General features: G+C 42.4%; 1 protein-coding gene across 1 annotated transcript in view; it reads right to left on the reverse strand.

The window, feature by feature from the left end:
* Positions 1-6267: 6267 nt before the first annotated feature.
* The window catches only part of PAQR8 (progestin and adipoQ receptor family member 8), a 169141-nt gene continuing 162048 nt past the window's right edge, over positions 6268-13360 (reverse strand). The window contains exon 3 of the transcript XR_008484050.1: positions 6268-6277. The gene's annotated coding sequence lies outside the window, so the exon portion shown is untranslated. The remainder of the gene's footprint in view (positions 6278-13360) is intronic.

The following is a 13360-nucleotide window of genomic DNA, read 5'->3' on the forward strand; positions in this document are numbered from 1 at the left end:
TGTCTAGAAGAGAAAGTTTATGGAACTGGAGGAAAAAAATCTCGGAGAACAACATGATTTTCAGGCTGTTATTCTGAATATGGGACCAGGCAGCCTTTGCAAGGTGGAAGAAGCAGGTTTTCTATGAATCTGACCCAAAAATCCCAGGTTTCAAGACAGCAACCACATCATGAGATGTGTCCTTTGAAGCCAGTACTACTCATCATGAGCAGCTTGAACCAGCCAATGGGCACAGCAGCAAAAATAATTCATTTCTGGCTAATTAATTCTCTCTGCCAAAGAGGTTTCACTGTGATCTTCCCCATGAGGCACTTGAGCTGCACCATTAATGCTACAGAGGGAAGCAGTGAGGAAATCCTCAGGAAATCCTATATCTGAGTGTGCAGAATCTCTGCTCTTTGCCAGCTTGTGCTGGAGGAATTTTCCATCTAAAGGCTAGAGCAGATGTCCAAAAATGAGTAATAAATGAGTAATAAACCCCAAGATATCCCTGGAAATGTTCAAGGACAGGATGGTCGTGGCTTGGAGCAACCGGATCTTGTTGAAGGTGGCCATGACAATGGAGGTGGAACAGATGACCTTGACAGGCCCTGTCCAACCCAAGCCCTTCTGTGGCTGTGTGATCCATCACATGCTGGACTCACCACGGTCCTGCAGCAGGGAATTCCCTGCTGGCAGCTTCCAAAGGGTCTCGTGTGGGGCGGGGGGCAGCGGGGGCTGGAACAGACGCCCCCAGCCTGTCTGCACTGCACCTCGGTGCTGGGGGCACGCAGGAAACCTGGGCAGAATGGAAAATAAAACACACAGAGTCGTGATTTCCTTCCCAAAGACCAAGAGCAATACAGGTTATAGCATGGCAGCAGTCTTGAAGTTCACCTGCAGGCTGGCCACTTCCATACTGTTAAATTCCCTTATTTTCCAAACTGGGAGGGTTCAATGCATCCAATGGACCCATTTGGTGTCTGGTCACTGCTAAAAATGTGCCCAACACCCTAGCAGCACTTTAGGCAAAAGGGACTAAACCCATTTCTATTTCTATTTCTATTTCTATTTCTATTTCTATTTCTATTTCTATTTCTATTTCTTTCTATTTCTTCTTATTCCTATTCCTCTTATTTCTGTTTTTATTTTTATTCCTATTTTTTTTCATTCTCACAATTTTTCCTCTGCATTGCCTTAAAGTTTATTTAACTCTTACCTGAAGTGCCCTGGAGCATTAAGAGGAGAACAGCAAAGAAAAAAGAAAAGATCTTCATGTCCAAATTCAGTGCCACCAAATACTACAGATGCTAAGAAAAAAACAGAAAGAAGTCATGCATTTAACCTGCATTTGTCATCACCCACCCCAAACAGCATTAATGACAAATTATCTTCAATTTTTAAATAAAATTGGCATTTATGTAATAGAGTAAATGTTCTAGAATGAATCTATTGAAATAACAGTTTTTAAGGAAAGGTAAATTTGAAAGCATCCTGTATAAAATTGATAAAATGTATTTATGACTATAAATTTTTTATCAATTTTTTTATTTGAGCTATTTTACTGAATCTGGCTGGGATGGAGTTAATTTTAATCATGGCAGCCCATACAGTGCAGTGCTTCATGTTCAAAGCAAGTTACTTCAAGACTAAAATATCCATTTTATTTAATTAACAAATTAAGCCTTTCCTATTTATTTGAATATAAACACTCAAAAGCTTTAATTACTCAAATAATGGTAATTTTTAGATGACAAGCCAGTCATTACTCCTTGAAATATCTTTACAGAAAATCTAAACAGCCATCTATCCATCCTGGAGGCCCTGGGCTGTCTCTCCACCGTCATTTCTCACTGAAGATTCCAGCTACCTTTGGAAAATAATACCAACTAATTTAATAATTAAGAATCACCATCACTGAATAGAACAATCAACCAAATGCATTACTGAAACACCAAGCACTGACCATTTCAGATTTTCATGGGGATTTAATTAAGCTGCAATATTCTACATCTTGTATGATTAATTTCTTTTTAGAGAAGCAACACATTTTATCAAAAATTAGGTGTTTTTCTCCTCTTTGGTTGAAATTGGTGTGAAAACTGCACCTTTAGCTCATCCAAGAGGACCTGAGGAGAGAGGGGCCAGTGGGTCCTACCTGGTTCCACTCCAGGGGATCTTCACAGAGTGATGCCTCACCCCAGGACAGCTGTTTTTATACATTCTGTGGGTGACGGAGCTGCCACAGACCAGCTGGCCAAGGACATGGACTTGCCACAGCAATTCCCAGCAGCTGAAATGTCACTTCCCAGCAGCTGGTGGGGGACAGTGACCTCTTGTGAGCTCCCTCCCCTTTCCCTGGGACATGAGTTGACCCTTCCCAAAAACGCCTCACACCGCCCCAGTGTGTGCCCAACACATCAATCCCTTGTGGGCAGTGGGAAACTGTCAGACAATCTCCTTTTCTGACCCAGAAAAGGGGAAACTGAGAGGCTTTTAAAAAACTTATATTCAATTTTCAGTCTCATGTGAAGGGTGAGACAATACAGATGTTGTTATTCATGACATCACAATCAGAAACCATTCATTTCCTAATTACAATACACTATAAGTGTTTCTTGGCCTATCAGCTTTTTGCCACACCATGCTGTAGATGCCTTAAAGCCAATCATCTAAAATTACCCCTTGTGGGTCCTACTACAATGCACCTTTCATAGTTCTATTTCTCCAAAGTATCTAGTCTTATTTGCAAGGCCATCTTTTGAAATTTTTTTCTAGCTCCACTTCTCTCTCAATAATATCTGTCCCATTCCATTGCATTTCTAAGTCAGCATTTCTTATCTCAAAGTTTGCATATGGATGCAGACTGTGTAGGCCTTCTGTGAGGCCCTAAGAACTCTCTACAGATCCATTTCCCACAGAAAACGATGGCCTGGGACACACAGGTTGGGATCCAAGGGGGACCTCACCCTGCAGGGCTCTGTCTGGAGCCTGGAAATGCATCCACAGCCCCAGAACAGCTGAACTGGGGAAGCTCAGATTTTGCAATGACTCTCCTGTGTGAAATACAGGTGAATGCCCTCTGTGTTCATAGAATCCCAGAATGGTTTGGGTTGGAAGGGACCTTAAAACTCATCCAGTTCCACCCCCTGCCATGGGCAGGGACAACTTCCACTATCCCAGGTTGCTCCAAACCCTGTCCAGCCTGGCCTTGGACACTTCCAGGGATCCAGGGGAATCCACAGCTTCTCTGGGCACCCTGTGCCGGGGCCTCACCATCCTCACTGGGGAGGATTCCAATATCCCATCTGACCCTGCCCTCTGGCAGTGGGAAGCCATTCCCTGTGTCCTGTCCCTCCAGGTCCTCGTCCCAAGTCCCTCTCCAGCTCTGCTGGAGCCCTTTAGGTCCTGGAAGGGTCTCTAAGGTCTTCCTGGAACCTTCTCCAGATGAACAACCCCAGCTCTCCCAGCCTGGCTCCAGAGCAGAGGGGGTCCAGCTCTTGGAGCATCTCCTTGGTCTCCTCAGGACTCTCTCCAGGAGCTCCATGTCCTTATGTTGGGGACACCAGGTAGGAAATCACAAGAGCAAATTGCCCTCCCTTGACCTGTTGGTCCCTCTTTCATTCTCATGGATTTGCCACATCTGTGTTCTGCTTGTCCAAAAGAAAATATTTATGTCTGAATAATTAATTCCAGGGAAGCATGTCACAGTCATGTTTTCTGGAAAAATCCCTTTGCCCAGGATTCTTCTCCTGGGAAGCCTCGGAGAAGAAGGAAAACAATAATTATCTGATTTGCTTCTCCTGTGTTTTGCTGCTTTGGAATGTGTTTGGAGATTGTTTATCCAACATGTGGTTGTTTCATTGGATTCATGTGAATTGCTCTGACTTATTTGCTAATCAAGGTCAAGCTGTGTTGAGGCTCTGGAAAGAGTCACGAGTTTTCATTATCTTTTCAGCCTTCTGTAACTATCCTTTCTGTATTCTTTAGTATAGTATAGTTTAGTATTCTTTAATATAATATAGTATCATATAATAAAATAATAAATTAGCTTCTGAGAACATGGAATCAGATTAATCATTCCCTCCTTCCTCTGGGAACCTCACAAATACAAGAGAACCGCCCATCTCCACACAGCCTTTCTGATTCCAAGTGGCCAAAGGAAACAACTTTCACAAAAATATTTTGGTCAAAGACGTGCCCTCAGAAGATCTGGACTACAGAGACTGGGGCAGCACTGGTTTGACCTGAACCCTGAAGGCACCTGTGAGCCCAGATATTGTGTTTTCATTGTCATATCACTGAGAAACCAGGAAAAAAACCCCAACATTTGTATACTTCAAAGATGATTTGCCAACTCGGGTCTCTCCCAGAAGATGGCACTGAAGAGCTAAAGCTGAAATTCCCCTCCAGCAACCTTCTTCAGTGAAGAGTACAGAAATTATTCTGACAGCGGGGGTTTATGGATTTTTTTTTTTTCTCCTTAATTATACTGATGTCTTTTGATTCCCAGTGCTGATATGTGAGTGAATGATGTTTTCTGACAAGCCAGACTGAAAGCTCTCCCTGCTCTGCAGTCTGCTGTGGAGCCCTGTGATGGACAAGAAACCACTCACTGCTCTCAAAATCAAATTGACAGGACTCGAGGAAATGGAATGAAGCTGAGTTGGGGGAGGTTTAGGTTGGATATCAGAAAAAGTTCTTCACCCAGAGGGTGGCTGGGCACAGAACAGGCTCCCCAGAAAAAGACAGCTATCTAAAATCCCATTCCTGTATAATTTAATTGGAAGAATGTGTATGTTTGCTTTACAATGTGGAAGACCATTTGTTTCTGTTATTTGGATTTTGATTTTGTTTTTTAAACAACTCAAAAATTTTGTTTTTTTTTTAAATAACTCAAGTGATGAAATGTAAAGAAGCAGAAATAGACACTGTGAATATTAAATGTATAAATGAGTTTTTAGAGATATAGAGCACTGAGATTTTGGGGTAGCCTTCTGAAAAGGTGGTTAAATTAGGATAAAATTATTCTTTCTTCCTATTTTTCCACTTTGTGCATGTACCACCTACCCAAAGTGGAACAAAACAGAGCCAAGCTCAAATATCAGAGTTTGGATAAGATCTTAACTAATTAATTTTATTTGTTCTTATGATTGATGGAAAACCTCCTTTAAATATCTTAATTACTATAATTTAACTCTTATTAATTTAAGAGTTATAATTTAACTCTCCAACATACTGTTATTTTCTGTAAGCATTGTTTTGGCCACTCATGATTACAAAAGTAATACATTTCACCTGTTTCCTGGCAGTTAAACACATGCAATTAAAGAATGATTATTGCAAATCAATTAATCCTGAAAGCATTTTGATGGCTAAATGTCTTACTCAGTTCGCTCTTCTTGGGGTACTGCAAAGGACATTGTGTGAACCCCCCAAAATTATGTTCTCCAAGCATAAATGTATATTTGTATGCCTGTGCATATAACCTTTAAATACTCCAAGAGAAACAAAGGCCAAATTTATTCAACTGCTTTATATTTTATTTTTGCTGAAGAACATGCAAGTAGAGAAGAATAATCTGGATATTCTACCCTATAATTTACTCAGGACAGTCGGGATATTAATTTTGGTAATTGTTTATTTAAACATAGACAAATTTTGTAATGATATTTCTTACTCTCCTGTTTCTCTACAGCCCTCCTAGCAAATCCACACTACCATAGATATATTTATACATAAAATATTGTTAAAATGAGTATGTGGAAGAAGTCATCCAAATCCCAGCTGATTTTTTATCACTCAGCACACCACAGACTTTGTTCCCAGTAAACATTCTGGTCTCAGTTACTTTGCCCACACTTAGACCAGTGTTGTCTGAGATGTCCCTGTGTCCCATCCCTCCTCCCTGGCTTGCTCTCCTCTCTCCTGACCCTTTTCCATGAATTCCAGGAGGAGATCTCAGCCAGCCCAGAGCACCTTAAATCACTGTAGGAGCTGGTGTAAAGGGCACTGGATTAACCCCTGTGTGTCCACATGTCACCTCAGCTTACCTGTGACAATGGGATGTCCCCAGACACTTGAAGCAATGAGGATCCTTCACCTTCTCTCTGCCATCCTCTTCCTCCAGTGTCCTCTGTGCAAATGACAGCAAGGATGACAGACCTTTGGTACGATTGCCCAACGTTTGTCCTCACAGCACCTCCACACCGGGCAAAAAATGGCACAAAATCCATGTGGGAACAGCGCTGCTGTGCATGCACTGACCTTGGACAGCCCTGTGGAAAACTGCCCAGGTCTGACTTGGCCAAACCCTGCCTGGAAATCCCATCTGCTGCTGGGGATTTTGAGCAGTGATGTGGAGTGAGCTGCCCCTGCTCCTTTTGGGAATTGCACCTCTCCCACAGCAAAGACCCCTCAGCCCAGGGAAGGCACAAGCAAACAGGGCTTGCCAGCTGCTTCCAAAACCCTGGAAATATGAGGATAAAAGTGCTGCTTGGGATCCAGAGAGGAGAAATTGAGTTTTATATCACTAAAGCATCAGTAATATTTATCTGTGCTTCCCTTACCGCATTGTAAAGCTGACATTTATCCCATGTGGAGTTGGCCCATCTGGGAACAAACCCTAAATTTTGCTAACGTGAAGGTGAACATCTGAGCTGCCTTTTCCTTCAGGACACTCAAGCAGCTGTAAAGTAGATATACCTTGAGGAAGACATTATTAGCACTGAGATTTCTTAAAATCTACATAGATTTCCACAGTCCACCCTTGTCCTCTTCCTTATGTAATTTTGAGATCCCTCCTAGGTATCAAGGTTTCTGGTTGTCCTGGCTCCTTGGCCCAGAAGATTTGGTCCAGAAGATCTGTAAAGCATCACAGCCATCACCAGGAGAAGCTGGTGACATTGCCAGTGATTATTTGCCAAGGAAGGAGAGGAAATGTTTCCAAGTGAGGGTGGTGAGGCCCTGGCACAGGTTGTCCAGAGAAGCTGTGGCTGCCCCATCGCTGATGGTGTTCAAGGCTGGGATGGAAAGGGCTCTGAGCAACCTGGGATAATGGAAGGTGTCCCTGCCCATGGCAGGGGGTGGAACTGGATGATTTTGAAGGTTCCTTCCAGACCAAACCATTCTGGGATTCTACAGCTGAGGAGCCCTCAGGATCAGGAGCACTCACTGCATGTCCCAAGTATTTTACATCACCCTGTGGTTTAACGTGCCTTACACAAACTGGGATGGGTTGCACAAAGATCAGGGGCTCTGTGGTGAAAGCAGTTTCAAACCGGGCCTTCCTTTCTCATTGGAAGAAACAAAATACAGGCTGGAAAAGGCTTTTTTTTCATTGGCCAGTGACTGCATTGGCTCATCCCCAACTCTTTATAGCCGTGTTTGGGTCTTGGTGTATCTACAGGAGAACAGAAGCGGCAGCGATCCTCCACCTTCTCCTCGGGTAACTCAGCCTGGTTCTGGAGAGTCACTCTCACCTCTCCATTTTTATTAACCTTTCCTTTCATCAGTCTCAGGTTTCTGCTTTGATTAACCCCTTCCCTCTCTTTGGTCCAGCAAGTGCCTCCTGTGTATACATAGAACAATGAATTGGTTGCTTGCAGGGGTTCCAGGAGGGCACTGGGTTTGCTGCTCTCCAAGAGGAACAGAGACCTGGGAACCTTCCCTTGAGACATCAGAGACAGAAATGTCTGTTTTACTCCAGAAGCAGACACTCAGCCAGCACAGCAGCTGAGCTTTGCATTTTGAGCCACATGTCTTGCCTGAATGCAGTAACATTTTGAGTTGCTACCTTAATTAATATTGAAAAGATAGAGATGTCTGTTTTTAGACTTTCCTAAGGATTAAGACTAGCTCATTCTTTGAATCCTTTTGTACTTCAAGGGGGATAATTTGTGGGCCTATGCTGGTACAAGAGTAGCTTGCCTGGTGCTGAAGAGATCTGGGATATCTTTTTTTCACTGCAGTAATACCAAAATTAAAAGAAGAAAAAAAAAAAAAAAAGGAAAACCAGCACCAAAACAGCATAGAAACCCAGAATAACTTAGGTTTTGTGCTAATCCAGGAGCTTCTAGTCTGAATCTGTGCTTAAAGTAGTACTAATTAGATTAGATCAGGTTTTTTAGAGATGCATTCCTTGAAATTACTAATACCTCCAAGGATGAGGTTTTCACTCTGTTCTTTGTCCAAATCCACTGGACAAAAATTTTGGCTTTGGTGTTTCCAGGCACATTTTTTAATCATCATCTCCTGGTCAGGAGGGAATCCTCTGTCCAGTGTTGTTCAACCTTGTGCTCTCTGCTCAGTGCAGGTAAAGAATCCGCATCCAGCTGTGGCCATGAGGATCCTTCATGTGCTCCTGGCTGTCCTCTTCCTGATGCTCCAAGGGGTTGTAGGTAAGGAGAGAGGGGAGTAAAGAAGAAGACTGTATTTTCTTTTGATCACTTTCATGGTAAATGACTCTTCTCTTTGTGCTGTGCAGGACAAGTGTTTCCTAGGCCAGACAATTCTTGTTTGATCCAAAACGGACGCTGCTTCCCAGGGATTTGTCGTCGCCCTTATTACTGGATTGGAACATGCAGCAATGGATATTCTTGCTGCAGAATGTGAGTAGAAATGCAGGAATCTCTATGGGAATGGCTCATATCCTCATTGTTTTTTCTCCAGAGAAACATGGCACAGCTCCTTCCACCTGTCTCACTTCTCTGGTGCCAAACCTGCTGGCATGGAGGGGGAATTCACATCCCATGGCAGCCTCTGCTCTGATGTCATGAGACGAAGAGAACATCTCTGCAGAAAACCTACAGGTGGGTAGTGAGACTCTCTCTTCTTCATACAGGGGGTGGAGTAGCTGAAGAGTCCCTGGATTCACCTTGGAAATCCTTCCTGCTTCCATTGGAATGTTCCTGGGAGTCACCCTGATCCCATCGCTCCTGGTGGCACCAGCTCCTGCTCCAATGAAAAGCTGTCACAATCCTCCATTGCAGTGAAGCAAACACCACAAATATGAAGCAGGCAACACTGTGGAAACTATTTCTTTCCTTTCCTTTAATAAAATCAGTTATGGTGGCATTCATGTGGTTGAGCTTCTGGTGATTCTTTGTAGGGAAAGAGGGAAACATTTTCCCAGTGAGGGTGGTAAGGTCCTGGCACTGGTTTCTCAGAGAAGCTCTGGCTGTTCCATTCCTAAAAGTGTCCAAGGCCAGGCTGGACAGGGCTTGGAGCAACCTGGGATAGTGAAAGGTATCCTTGCTCTTGGGTTGAGATGATTTTTAAGGTCCCTTCCAACCCAAACCACTCTGCAATTAAACAAATAAGGGGCTCTCAATACCAAAAGGAGCAGTCATTGCAGTTGCAAAGTGATCCTTCCTTTCTCATTGCAAGAAACAAAATACAGGCTGGAATGTGTGCTTCTGTCTCTTTTCCTTGCCCTCATGGTCCAGCAGTGTAGATAAAGCCAAGACACCTCCAGATGTTTCCTTCAGAAGGCCTGGAGGCATCTGGGAAATTTTCTGAGTGGACCTTATGCAAAGGAAAACCAGGAACATTTGGAATCCTATCAGCAACACAAAACAGGGGGGGGAAAGTATTAAAAAAGGGAAAGAGTAAAAAAATATATTCCCCAGACTTATGGGTGTTCAATGCAGTGATTTGGTTGTTATCTCTTCAAAAGCAGTTGCTGAACAGTCACAACAGTGCCCAGTGAAATGTGTTACCAAACTTGGATGGTTTGGACTCCTAATGACTTTCTGGGTGGATTTGGAGAGGTGACAATGTATTTTCAAAAACCCTCTGAAGAGCAAATTCTGGCTCTGTGAGAGACACAGCTGCCACTTATGTTGTTCTGCAGAATTAGTGCTCATGGCTCTTGTTGCAAAATACCACCTCCTGCAAAGTTTCTGGGTTTCTTCTATCCCTACTGTTACTTCTATGTTTTATTTCTAACAATCTTTTTGCAAATGTCTATTAAAAGTCTGTAGAACAGTCTCTTTCCATTATCCATAAAGGAAGAGCAGTGAAAATAGTTGGTACTTGGATATTTCCTTTTAGAATATCTGAAATTTGGTGAGATTACTCCTGCCATTTTTCTCTAGAAAATTTCATTTGGTTTACAAAAGTTCTTTGAATTTGAGAAACTTTGGGGTACCTGGCCTATGCCAAGGAGCTTTGATCACACACATATCACTGCCAGTCATATCGTGGTTCTCAAAAAAGAAAGGGGACTCTGCGTGTACCCCAGTACTTTTAATTAGCTGTCATGTCAAAAGATGGAGCCAGAATTGTTCATGCAGATGTTAATCTCATCATTTACTCAAGATAACTGCATAATCAATGAAATATTGAGCTTGATTAAATGCATTTTGTGAACATTTTGAAGCACTTTAATTAAAGGTAACACTAGTGAAAAACGTGCCTAATATTTCCTTTTTCATTTTCAAGAGAAAACTGTTAGGAGCAGAGTTTGAGGTTCTCCTTTTTGCTCCAATTGCTTCATCCTCTGTGCTAGATACAAACTCCTAAGGTGGAGATAAGATCCTCTATCTTCTCTGGAAGGTGAACTTGGTAAAATCACTCAAACATCGTGATTTTAAAAAGGTGAAAGACATTTCTGCTCCAGACACTATGCAGACTCCTTTGAGGACATTTCCCTTTGAAATATATCCCACCTGCTTCAGGCGCAGCAGCTCCTCAGCACTGGATTATTGCACAAAATGCTGACCCCACCATAATAATTGAAAGTGTTTGTTTGCCTCTTGCTCAAAAGAACAGGAGCTGAGGATGGGGATGAAAAATTTGCCCACCCTAAGAGCCACAACCCAAAAATCTTTCTGAGTTCTGCCAAAGGTGCTCCACCCCTCCTCTGCTTCTCCCTTCCCCTTGTCCAGGCAGAGTTTCTCTGATGGCCTGGATGGGACTGTGACCATGTGAAATTTATATTAAACAGGGCCAAGAATTCCCAGTGTTAAAGCCAAGCCCTTGAGAGTACTTGCACATAAAATCTTACAGACCATAAAAATTAATGATGCACCTTTGTTTCCTTGAGGAATTGTGTTGGGTAAGAGTAACAGTTGGCAAGTTAACCACCAACACTTGGCAAGAGGTGAAGCAACTGCAACTTTTGCAATCTTATTCTCCCCATTTTTCAGTTTTGTGGCCAGATGTTGGCAGACACACCAGAAATCCAATTACCATTTTTTCCTATTGCAGAAACAGTTCACATACGAAATTATCTAGAGAATAGAAAGATGTGACAGGGTATGCTTGTAAGGGAAATGGTTTGTAGTCATGTTTTCACATGCTTATAGGTAATTTCTATACACTCCTGTGCACGTGTTTACTTGGACAGGGCTCTGAGCTAGCTCGGGGTGACCTGATCCAGTTGAAGATGTCCCTGCTCATTGCAGAGATCTTGGACTTATTCACCTTTCAAAAGTCCCTTCAAATTCAGACTATTCTATGGTTCTACTTAAGAACTTCATATCAAAGTAATGAAAAAATTACATGAATAGGAGGTAAACTGCCAGTCAGCAATGGAAATATTTCAGTTTAATTTTGGTATTACCTTTAGACACTAGTTGACCAAGACCTCCAATTGACCAAGACCTCTGTAAATGGCATTGAAGTGTCTGTAAGATATGATGTAATTTACAGAGATCTTGGTCAATTAGAAACACCATTCATTCAAATTAGCAAATGTATCATTACCTATTATGATGTGCTTCATGTATTATTTTAAAATACTGCATGAACAATATTTTTTTTCTGATTGAATGGAGGTTTAAAGTAAAATATGATCTGAGAAAGCATTTCATATCCTAGAATCATAGAAACATAGCATGGTTTAGATTCTAAGAGACCTTAAAGACTATTTCATTCCAACCTCCCCAATGCAGACAGGGACACCTTCCACCATCTCACATTGCTCCAAGCTCCATCCAACCTGGTTTTGAACACTTCCAGGGATGGGGCAGTCACTGCTTATCTGGGCAGTGCCAGGGCCTCACCACCCTCACAGGGAACAATTTCTTCTTAACATCTAATGCAAACCTGCTTTTGTCAGATTAAAACCATTTCCCCCTGTCTTGTAACTTTTTTTCCTTATAAAAAAATCCCTCTCCCTCCTTTTCATAATACCCCTTTAGATACTACTTTAGATACTAACATGGAGTCTAAGGTCGCTCTGGAGCCTTCTCTTTTCCAGGATGAACAGCCCCAGCTCTCTCCATCTCTTCACAGCAGAGGTGCTCCATCCATGCAGAAGCTGAGTGCTGCTTCCCACGGCAGAAAAGAAGAAGCAGAGGTCAACAGCTGGCAGACTGAGAGCCGATAACCAAAACCTGAATGCTCATCTAAGACGTAATCTGGTTTTAGAATGATCAGCTGAAGGCCCTGTGGAAGGCAGAAGAATCAAAAAAATCAACCAGAGTCCTGGGCGAAAAACTCAAGCCCAAAGCAAGAGTTCTGGGGCCCAAGGGCCCAAAGACATCTTCTACCACTGCATTTGCCTAAATTTACATATTTTCCACCAGCTGGAAGGGTGTCCAGGGACATAACCATAATGTATTCACTTTAATTGGGTACATCTTGCTTCACTCTGTCATCTCCAGTGGCCACTGGCCAGGAAGCCAATGGACATTTGTTTTAGTTCCATATATCCATTCTGTGCTCTTATATTCTGTATTTATGGAACAGAAAATGAACTGGGATTGCAGGGAACACACAGATGCTTTATCTTTGCAAGGTTTTACGTTGCTCCTAGGCAGGGACAGTTCAACCTATGTGCAAGATGTTTGAGACATACCATGGTGGGTTAACGTATCTTACACAAACTGGAGTGTCACAAGAGGTATTGCATGAAAAACATGGGATTTTCCAGGAAAAAAGCTCAAACCCTATTTTATCATTGAGAAATGAAAAGCAGCTGGTTTCTGGTTGGATTAGAAACCATCAGGAGAAAACCAGCAATTTTTGGATTGGCTCAATTAATGGCTAAGAAGAGAAAGCCCTTGTCAGTCTCTTTTGGGACTCACCTTATAAAAGGGCATCCCAATGCCAGAGCCAAAGTCTTCAGGAGGGAAGGGTCCAAGAGCAAGCCTTGTTTGGCTTCAGGGCTCACCTGGTACCTGGTAATGTCTCAGTTCGTTTCTTTCAATGTCAGCTTTTGGGTTTTTTTCTCAAAAATCCAACTCCCAAACCTCTGTGTTATTAGCTTTAATTTGTACGTAATTTAAATGGTAAAACTAAGATTTCAGAAAATTGAGCATGTTAAATAAGTGGTTCAAATATATGCTAATACCTAGAATGCTTTAATACATTTTTCTGCCTCCTAAGTGCTAGGAAAAATAAATGTTTGATTGGTTCAAGTTGCTTTAGAGAG

This window comes from Melozone crissalis, unplaced genomic scaffold, assembly GCF_028551555.1.
Source record: "Melozone crissalis strain CALT ecotype California unplaced genomic scaffold, PUWL_Pcris_2 ptg000106l_1, whole genome shotgun sequence".
Classification (NCBI taxonomy): Eukaryota; Metazoa; Chordata; class Aves; order Passeriformes; family Passerellidae; genus Melozone; species Melozone crissalis.